Below are 9,430 nucleotides of genomic sequence, written 5' to 3'. Positions count from 1 at the left end.
GTATGCTTGTAATTCTAACTTCATGGAATCTATTCTGAAATATGGGAAGTTCGATTTTCAACCCCTGGGAAAAAAATAGTGCACTCTGATTCCAATAGCCATGGCAAATCAAATGGCTGAGTGCAAAGTCAATGGGACTCTACCCATAGTAAACAGAGACAGGAGCCGGAAAGGAAAGGAGATTTGAGAAGTACTACAAGCTGCCCCAGTAATGCATGTGAATTGTGTAAGTTTTGCATCTTGAATACAGAATTTACTTGAAGTGCAGTTCACCTGTTGTTTTTTCAGGGAGATAGAAGCTTTGCTATGGACTCTGTATGCATCTTTCAGTACAAATCTTTTTGATGTTGTGGGAAAAAGATATGAATAGACATTTTTCTGAAGAGGAAATACAAATGGCTAAAAAACACATGAAAAAATTTTCATCTTCACTAGCTATTAGGGAAATGCAAATCAAAACCACAATAAGATACCATCTCACACCAATAAAAATGGCTGCCACTAAACAAACAGGAAATTATAAGTGCTGGAGAGGATGTGGAGAAATTGGAACTCTTATTCATTGCTGGTGGGACTGTATATTGGTACAGCCACTGTGGAAGACAGCTTAGCAGTTTCTGAGAAAACTTAATATTGAATTACCCTGTGATCCAGCAATTCCACTTCCTGGTATTTACCTAGAAGATCTGAAAGCAGTGACACAAACAGACATTTGTACATCGATGTTCATAGCGGCACTGTTCACAATAGCCAAGAGATGGAAACAATCCAAGTGTCTTTCAAGAGATGAGTGGATAAACAAAATGTGGTATACACTTTCAATGGAATACTATGCAGCAGTAAGAAGGAATGAGGTCCTGAAACACATGACAACATGGATGATCCTTGAAGATATAATGCTGATTGTAATGTCTGACACAAAAGGAGAGATATTGATATTGTATGTTACCACTACTATGAACTCCCTGAACAATGTAAAACCAATGTCTTATAATGTAGAATACTGGGGACCTAGTGATAGACAGAAGCTAGGGAAGGGGGATTGATAATCTGTTTAGATATGTTAACAAGGGTGAATTCAAAGGTATGGGAATGGATAGGGATGATGATTGTTTGTTAATGGGATTATAAGTATCAGAGCTGTATTGAAGGCAAATAGATTTGAAAGGGGTTGTTCAAAGGCAAATATCCCACAGATCAGCACTACAAATATAGATAGGTGTTTGAATGATATACATCTAAGGTATGGCACTGGTACAGTGAATTGACAACAGAATGGTATATGGGAAAAATCTACCTACTAGGTAGATTTGCATACTAGGGACTATAATTATTCGGAATACCTTACTAGAACCACACAAATACTAGGGAAAAATAATTAAGGGCTGGAATGAGATATGGGGTGTTTTGGGTCATGAGAATTGTTTAAAATGGAGAATGATGAGGATTGTACAAGTAAGTGATGATAATGTGAGATATGGATGGATTATCATAGACATAACATGCTATGTGAACTTAGGAATCCCCTACTTTATAAATCAAGCACTCGATCTTGATGCTTGCTCTGGTGAAACTTATGGTTGGAAAGGGGAGTCTAAGCCCACCTATAATTATGCCTAGGAGTCATCTCCAGAGAACCTCTTTTGTTGTTCAAATGTGGACTTTCTCTAAGCCCAATTCTGCAAATAAATTCATCACCCCTCCCTCTGATGTGGGACAGGACCACCCCCCACCCCCCCACGGGTGACTGAGTCTCCCTGGTGACGTGGAACACAGATTCTGGGAATGAGCCTGACCCTGGCGTCGGGTTGAAAATGCCTTTTTGACCAAAAAGGGGAAAAGAAAGGTAACAAAATAAGGTTTCAGCGGCTAAGAGATGACAAATAGAGTCAAGAGGCTGTCCTGGAGGTTACTCCTATGCAAGCTTCAGCTAGGTATGCCAAATGGCCACCATTTAATAAGCCCAAGCAACAGTAGTCCTGAAAACCCTAACGAATACCCAGATCCCTATCTGAGACTCTATAGAAGTTTCACTCACTAAGTTTATTCTTCAAAGACTTAAATCCTCCAGAGAACTCCTATGCCAGCTAAGTCCTAAAACCCAGAGGCAACAGCCTCTTCAAGAACATCAACCCGATGTGTCCCCTTTTCCCATAATGTCAACACCCTTTTTCAACATGAACAAGTTAGGGTGGTCACTGCCTAGACATCCCTGAAGATCGGGAAAGTGATTAAACTAGAGGAAGGGGTAGCAACAGACAAGATGGAATTTAACAAAGGATTATGAATACTTAATCTTTAATTTTCTTTTTCTTAGTTGCTAGGGTACTAGAATAGCTGGAAGGAAAGAATTGTTGATGGACACTTTATGGCCTTAAGACTGTAACTGTGTAACCAAATAAACCCCCTTTTATAAAAGCCAATCCATTTCTGGTGTTTTGCATTCCGGAAGCATTAGCAAACTAGGACAATTACACATAAATATTTTGTGAAAGAGGAAATCCTGGGAAGAATCAGGCCAGATAGGCGGTATCGTGCCTCTAAGCTTTTGAAACCAAGAATTAATTCAGTTTGCAACAGAAATAAGTGACAAATCATTTTAAGTTTGATTATGTATTTTACTTCATTTTATATTTTAAGATGGTTTAAATTTGGGCCTAGGACTCTATTGTATATGACTGTAATTCATAATAACAAAATATTTGAAAATATAAAATATCAAAGACATTTAAATATCATGGGGCTAGCTGAACTTTTGATTGATGCCACGTACTCAATGAAGTCAGAAACAGGTAATAATCTAGCTACTTAATGGTGAAAGACTTTTTTCTACAGGATTTTTTCCCTTGCCTTAAGAAGCATAACATATAATAAAACTACAATAATCATATTCTACATGTTTTTTTCATGTTTTATATTCATTTAAATTTCAACAGTGTTCAGAAAAATAATTTCCTTCAAATGAAGAATACTATATATTAGTTTAGCATTTACATTAAACCATTTGCATCATTATATAAGTGAATAATTATCTATTTAAATGAGTATATTTGATGTCCTAATTTATGAATGCAAAGTCCCAAGCAAGGTCAGAATTCCATAGGCCATCTCCAAGGGCTAAAATTGAAATTGCAAATTAACGATTTATCCAAAAGTTGTGCAAGAACACGGAGAGTCAAACTCACGTCAGGCTTTTGCTGCCAAGTGGTTGTACTAGTCTATTACTGTGGTCTGTTTTGATTAGGCACTAGCAAGGCTTGAAACAGGCTGTGACGGACTTTTCAGGACTGACTTTTAGAGAAACAAATTCATGACTTTCAAGGCTCAGGTTTGTCACTCTGGAAATTTGGAGCCATATGAAACATTTTATAGACTTACAACTTGTCACATGTTTATATCTTCTCTCTCCAAGTGTCTGAAAGTCCCTTGAGGGCAGGAGCTTTGTAGAAATCTATCTATTCTTCTAGGTGGAAACTCTATCAACATCTGGCAGGAAGTCAAAACCTCTTTTCCCAATATTGCAGAACAAGGCATTACTAGGGTCGTATGGCCAAGGATGGGCAAGGGACTTAAGGGAAGAATGCATATTCATATCAGGAAATTCTTTATAGAACAGGCAAACCTAGCTCCAGAAAACATCCAACCTATATAACCAATTATGGACTCTAATGAGAATATCAAGTACTGTGAAGTCAGTACAAGCATAGTGTGTCTTGCCCAGCAAAGCTGCAGTGCCGCCTGCCTGCCAGCTGTTTACCAGTCCCCTGCATCGGCTCCTATCTTTGGGTTATGTGACTGTGTGCTCTGAGCATGATGAACTGAGAGGCTGAGCTCTACTCTCCCTTCTTCTGTTATGCAACTTTTGCTTTCAACTGCAGAATGTCAAGTGCTTCCATTTGCTCTCACTGATATCCTTGAATGGCATGTTTCTGTGTTCCCAATGCCTTTTTTTTTTGGTACTTTGTACGCAGAAGTTACTTGAAAAAATGCTAGCTGCTTCACCTTTTAAAAAATAATTAAGAACAGAAGTAATTAAGTGAGAAAAGGAAAATAACGTGGGGAAAAATAAAAAGGAACCAGGGATAAAATGGGATTACAAACAGCCTCCTGTAAGCTCCTGTATACCGGTCCACAATTTGGCTCTGAAAAGACTCAGCAGCAAGTGCAAAGAGAAAATAAGATCAGTGACATGATTCACAATGGATCTTGGGCAAAAGCAAACTATGGATTCCTGCTTAGGAGGAACCCAGCTATTTTGGGTAGTAAGAGGGAAGGGAAATTTCCCATGTATGCCCAGGAAAAGGATACTATGTGACATAGGGGACAATATTCTAGCAGAAACTGCAGTAAATAAATTAATGAAAGTCATAAAAGTGTCCCTTCAATATTATCCGATGGCAATGTTTCAAACCACAAGTCAAACAAACTGATTCTTTGAAGGGAGAAAAGGTTGGGATTTAACTATTCAGCTTTCTGATGCTCTGATTTAACATAAGGACAAAATTCAAAGTCCCTAGAGCAGCTCATTCCAGATCTTTTATGGTGCCATGCAGGTTAATGGTTATGTGAACATCCTATTCCCAGCACTAAATAGATCATCGCCCTTTTCTCTTAGGAAAGTGTATCTAAATGTGGTATACTGCAAAAAAATGGCCACAATCCGTTGCTGTTCCTCCTGTCAAAAAGTAGAGTCTATTTCCCCACCCCTTGAATTTGTGCTGTCCCTGTGGCTTGCTGTGGCCAACTGAATGCAACAGAAGTAACACGGTAGGAGATTTATTTTTTTTTTAGGTTGTTTTTTAAATTCAGTTTTATTGAGATATATTCACATACCATACAATCATCCATGGTGTACAATCAACTGTTCACAGTACCATCAGATAGTTGTGCATTCATCACCCCAATCTATTTTTGGACATTTTCCTTATACCAGAAAGAATGAGAATAACAATAAAAGATAAAAATAAAAAAGAACACCCAAATCATCCCCCCATCCCACCCTAGTTTTCATTTAGTTTTTGTCCCAGTTTTCTACTCATCCATCTATACACTGGATAAAGGGAGTGCAATCCACAGGGTTTTCACAATCACACTGTCACCCCTTGTAATCTACACTGTTATACAATAGCCTTCAAGAGTCAAGGCTACTGGGTTGGAGTTTGGTAGTTTCAGGTATTTACTTCTAGCTATTACAATACATTAAAACCTAAGAGGTGTTATCTATATAGTGCATAAGAATGTCCACTTGAGTGACCTCTCGACTCCATTTGAAGTCTCTCAGCCCTTGAAGCTTTATTTCATTTTGCATCCCCCTTTTGGTCAAGAAGATGTTCTCGATCCCACGATGCCGGCTCCGGATTCATCACGGTAGGAGTTTTGAGCCAGGTCTCACAAGAGCTTGAAATCTCTGCTCTTTTGCTCTTGTAACCACCAAGTGAGTTAAATCTGGGCTAGCCTGTTGGATGGTGAGACAAGCGGCCCAGTTGCCTCCTGTCACTCCAGCTGACAACCAGCATATCTCCTTATAGAACTGCTTAGCTCACCATCAGCTGACCACAGACAAAAGAGGGAGCCCAGCAGAACAATCCAGCTAGACCCAGACCAAACTGCCAATGCAGACTCTCTTCTGGAGTGAGGCTCCTAGGACTGCCACAGGTGCTGGTTTTCCCAGCCTTGCCTCTAGATACTCTCCGGGCTCCTTGGCTTCCTGCAGAGGCTCGGCTCCTTCCTCTGGCAAGCAAAACCTCAGGATGAGGAGCATCGCTATGGGGAACAGGTAGCGCTAGATGGAAATTATCGTTGGAAAAGAAGCTAAAACTTCAAACCTGAGACTACAGGGTGCATCTTTCATCAGTGCAGAAGTGATCAAAGAAAATCCACATCTTAAGTGATTTCATAAAGAACCAGGGCAAAGAATGAGAAACACATGAACAAGGACTGATGCTGTCTGCTCTTGATCATTTGTAAGTTGAAAGGAAATAAAAATTATTAATATAAGCAATATGATGAATATTGAATAATACTGAAGGCAGTTACATCTGGCCTTGGAATGTGTAATGCTTCAGGTTTTGATTGTTATTTATGTTAAAAGAAATAAAATAGAGTTACTATGGCTAGGAGATATAATGGAGTTGGGAGGGCATTCTGGAAGTTACTCTTCCACAGGTCTCAGCCAGAGACAACAAACAGCCAAGGTATGCAGAGCCTCAAGCTGCAGTGTTCTTCAAAACCCCAAGGACATCTGGACCATAAAACAAACCACAAGATAAAGAACTTGGTTAACTATCTAACCCGAAGGACAATTAGAGTACCACAAATAGCCACCAACCACAAACAACTTGTCTAGTCTTCTTTTCCTTCATTTCCCTTGCGTGGAAATGCCAAGACAAGACACGATCTGGATTGCTCCCTGAATCTGTGCTCCCCAAACTGCAATTCTAAGACCCCAAATAAATGCCTTTGTTGCTTTTCTCGGTTGACATGTGGTATTTGATATACTTGTCCACCTAAGCTTGGTTCAGATGGATTTAAAGTCATTTTATCAAGGGACAGGGATGATCTGCATACATATGGGAATCTAGTGCATGATGATGGTGGCATTTAAGTCAATGGATAAAAGGATGGTTTATTCAATAAATGTGTTGGGATAATTGGCTATTCATTTAAAAAAAAGAAAAAAATTAGAGCCTTACCGAATACCACACACACTCTCTCTCTCACCCTCCCTCCCCCCCTTCAGATGAACTATAGAACTAAACATTAACAACTATCTATATTAGAAGCATTAGAAGAAAATACAAGAAAACATTTTATGTATACATATAATCTTGGGGTTAGGAAGGTCTTTCTAAAAACAAGATACCTGGGAATCACAAATGAAAACATTAACAAATAAAGCTACTTCCAGGTGGATGTTGACCTTCCTTATCAAAGGACAGCTGTATAAAACCCGCAAAGAAGGCTGGAAAAGAGAACACTGATTGAAGAAGGAAGCCATGATTTCAGACACAGATTTGAAATGCCTGCAAGCGCCGTTTCTTGCATGTTACACCTGCATGCATCAGGTTTTATGAAGGATCCCATTGAAATCTTGTTGCAGCGTTAACTTGGAGTGCGCCATAGCCTTCCCACTGCTCCATCCTTTCCCTGGCCAGGACCTGGCTTCGTGGCCTTCCTTCACTTCCTCCTTTACTTTTTTCCTTTCAGGTTCTATAATTTTCTCGAAAAAGATTCTTGTTGAGTGAGTGCTAAAGCCCACATCTTCTCTGTCCCTGACGATGAATGGCTTTTCGTGGCTTCTGCACCCTCCAAGGGCCAATAGTCGATGGCTTTACCGCGTACCCTGCCGCTTGGCAGAATTCATGTGTTGCCGCTGGAAATTTGAAGTGGATTTCCTTGGAGTGTCTAGGAATGCTGCTGTGCCAGATGCAAAACGGGACAAAGCTTCCTTTCACGTGTGCTGGTCTATGCATTCGTATAACCACCTCATTTCTTTCAGTTAGGTCACATGAAATGCTGCCTCTCCTTAGAAATATAGCCTTTTCTTTTATTTAGAAATAAATCCTCTGTTGCTTTTACTAGACTTTTGAACACCTGCTGGCATCTAAAGAAGTAATTGTTTACCATCTTTACTGCTTACTAAGACTAACTACATTGACTAGTTGTGTTATTCCTGTTCTTGCGTTTCTGGAATAATCTTCCCCTCCCCATCACAGTGGACATCTTTCTTGTGTGGTGTTGCGTTCCATTCACTTGGTTTCATGCTTTTAGCAGTGGTCCAGCACCTGCCCTCCGCAGCCCTGCCCCGTGGCCACAGCGGGTACCCCATTACTCCCCGACCCCTTCCAGGCCACCCGGAATCGAGCAACTGAGACAAGGACAGCAGGCCTGTGGCCAAACCTGGCTGGAACCAGTGGACTGGGCCTTTTCGGTTCTCTGTGAAGTGCAAACCAGAAAACAAAGAGAGAATTTTCTAGCTGGTGTCGGAAGAAAGAGGGATGCACACAGCATTTAGGAGTCGCCCTCATGGGGCAGCACCGGACTGAAGCTCCTGGGCTCCCAGATCTGTCTCCGTTGTTGCGCCACGCAGGAGGCTTGGGCCGCTGCGGTCCTGGATTTAACAGTGATGGCCCTCGTCGGTATCCCCCTTGACCAGAGCCAGATTTTGCAACCTGTCAAGAGCCGACTACGCTTTACCATAGGGCAGCTTTCTGAGGAGAATTCTGTGGCTGTCTTTCCTGGTGTTCTAGCCCACTGGCATTCCTGCCCAAGACCCGCTCAACTGTTCACTGAGATGGGTTCAAACGTAGGCCTTCTCCTCTCAGTGAGTCTGACCGATGATTTTCCCTCTGGGTGTTGTTCCTGTATCGAACCCATACCGATTCATATTTAATGAGTTAAATCCCAGCCTGCCCCACACCTTCTCAATTTTGGAGGTGTTTCAATATTTCCAGCAAATCCATCACATTGGGTTATCGACAACTTCTCTTTTAGGAGTATATTTATTGTTTCTAGTCCAGGTATATTTGCAGCCTGTAGTTCTCATTGCATCAGTTTGGGTGTTTACTTTCAAAAATGTAAGTGGTTGATTTCAACGTGGCCCACAACCTGAGCTGCATCTCTTTGAGAACCATAGCCGGACCACCCCGGTTCACATTTTGTGGGTCCGCTCCCCTCTGTTCCATGCAATCTCTTTAACTTGTCTGTTTTGTGGCATTTACTCTCTCCAGCCTTGCACTGGAGCTGTTTGGGGACTTGCCTTACCCCCTCCCGTCCCTTCCCCTCCCCCGCCCACTAGATTGTGAGCTCTTAGAGGACAGGGCGGCCCTCCGTGTCTGACTCCCCTACGTTAAATGGCAAATAATAATAATAATAACAATAAAATAAAGCCACTTAAAATTTAAAACTTCGGTTCAGTAAAAGACTTCATTAAAAAAAATAGTCAAGTGACGGGCTGAGGAAAATAAACATCTGTAGGACACATAAGGGACAAAAGATTACCATCTATATATACAGAAAGCTCCTAAAAACCCAAATTTTTAAAAATCCATAGAATTGAAAAGTGGGCAAAGGATATGAACAGGAAACTCATGGTACATACAAAAATGGTTTTTAAAAAAAGGCAGGAATAAAAGCTCAACCTCACTAGTGATCTCACTCGCTATCCCACTTATCAGCTACAAGTCTGGCGCAGGTGAATGAAGCGATAATGCCAGTGTCGATAAGACTGGGTCTCTCACAAGGCTGGAGGAGTCCTCTTCGGAACTTTCTGGAAGAGTGGACCTCTCTGGAACGCGGGGAAAGTGTGCAGGACTTGGGGGCGAAGTGAAAGGGCGGGCCCGCTGACCGCAAGGCTCAGTTCCGGCGACCGGACTCCTTAAGGTCCCCCCACCCCATTCCGGCTGCACGCCTCGGGCCAGGTCTCGGCCAT

Source organism: Choloepus didactylus, chromosome 21 (genome assembly GCF_015220235.1).
Source record: "Choloepus didactylus isolate mChoDid1 chromosome 21, mChoDid1.pri, whole genome shotgun sequence".
NCBI classification, from domain to species: Eukaryota; Metazoa; Chordata; class Mammalia; order Pilosa; family Megalonychidae; genus Choloepus; species Choloepus didactylus.
This window is presented reverse-complemented; position numbering follows the sequence as displayed.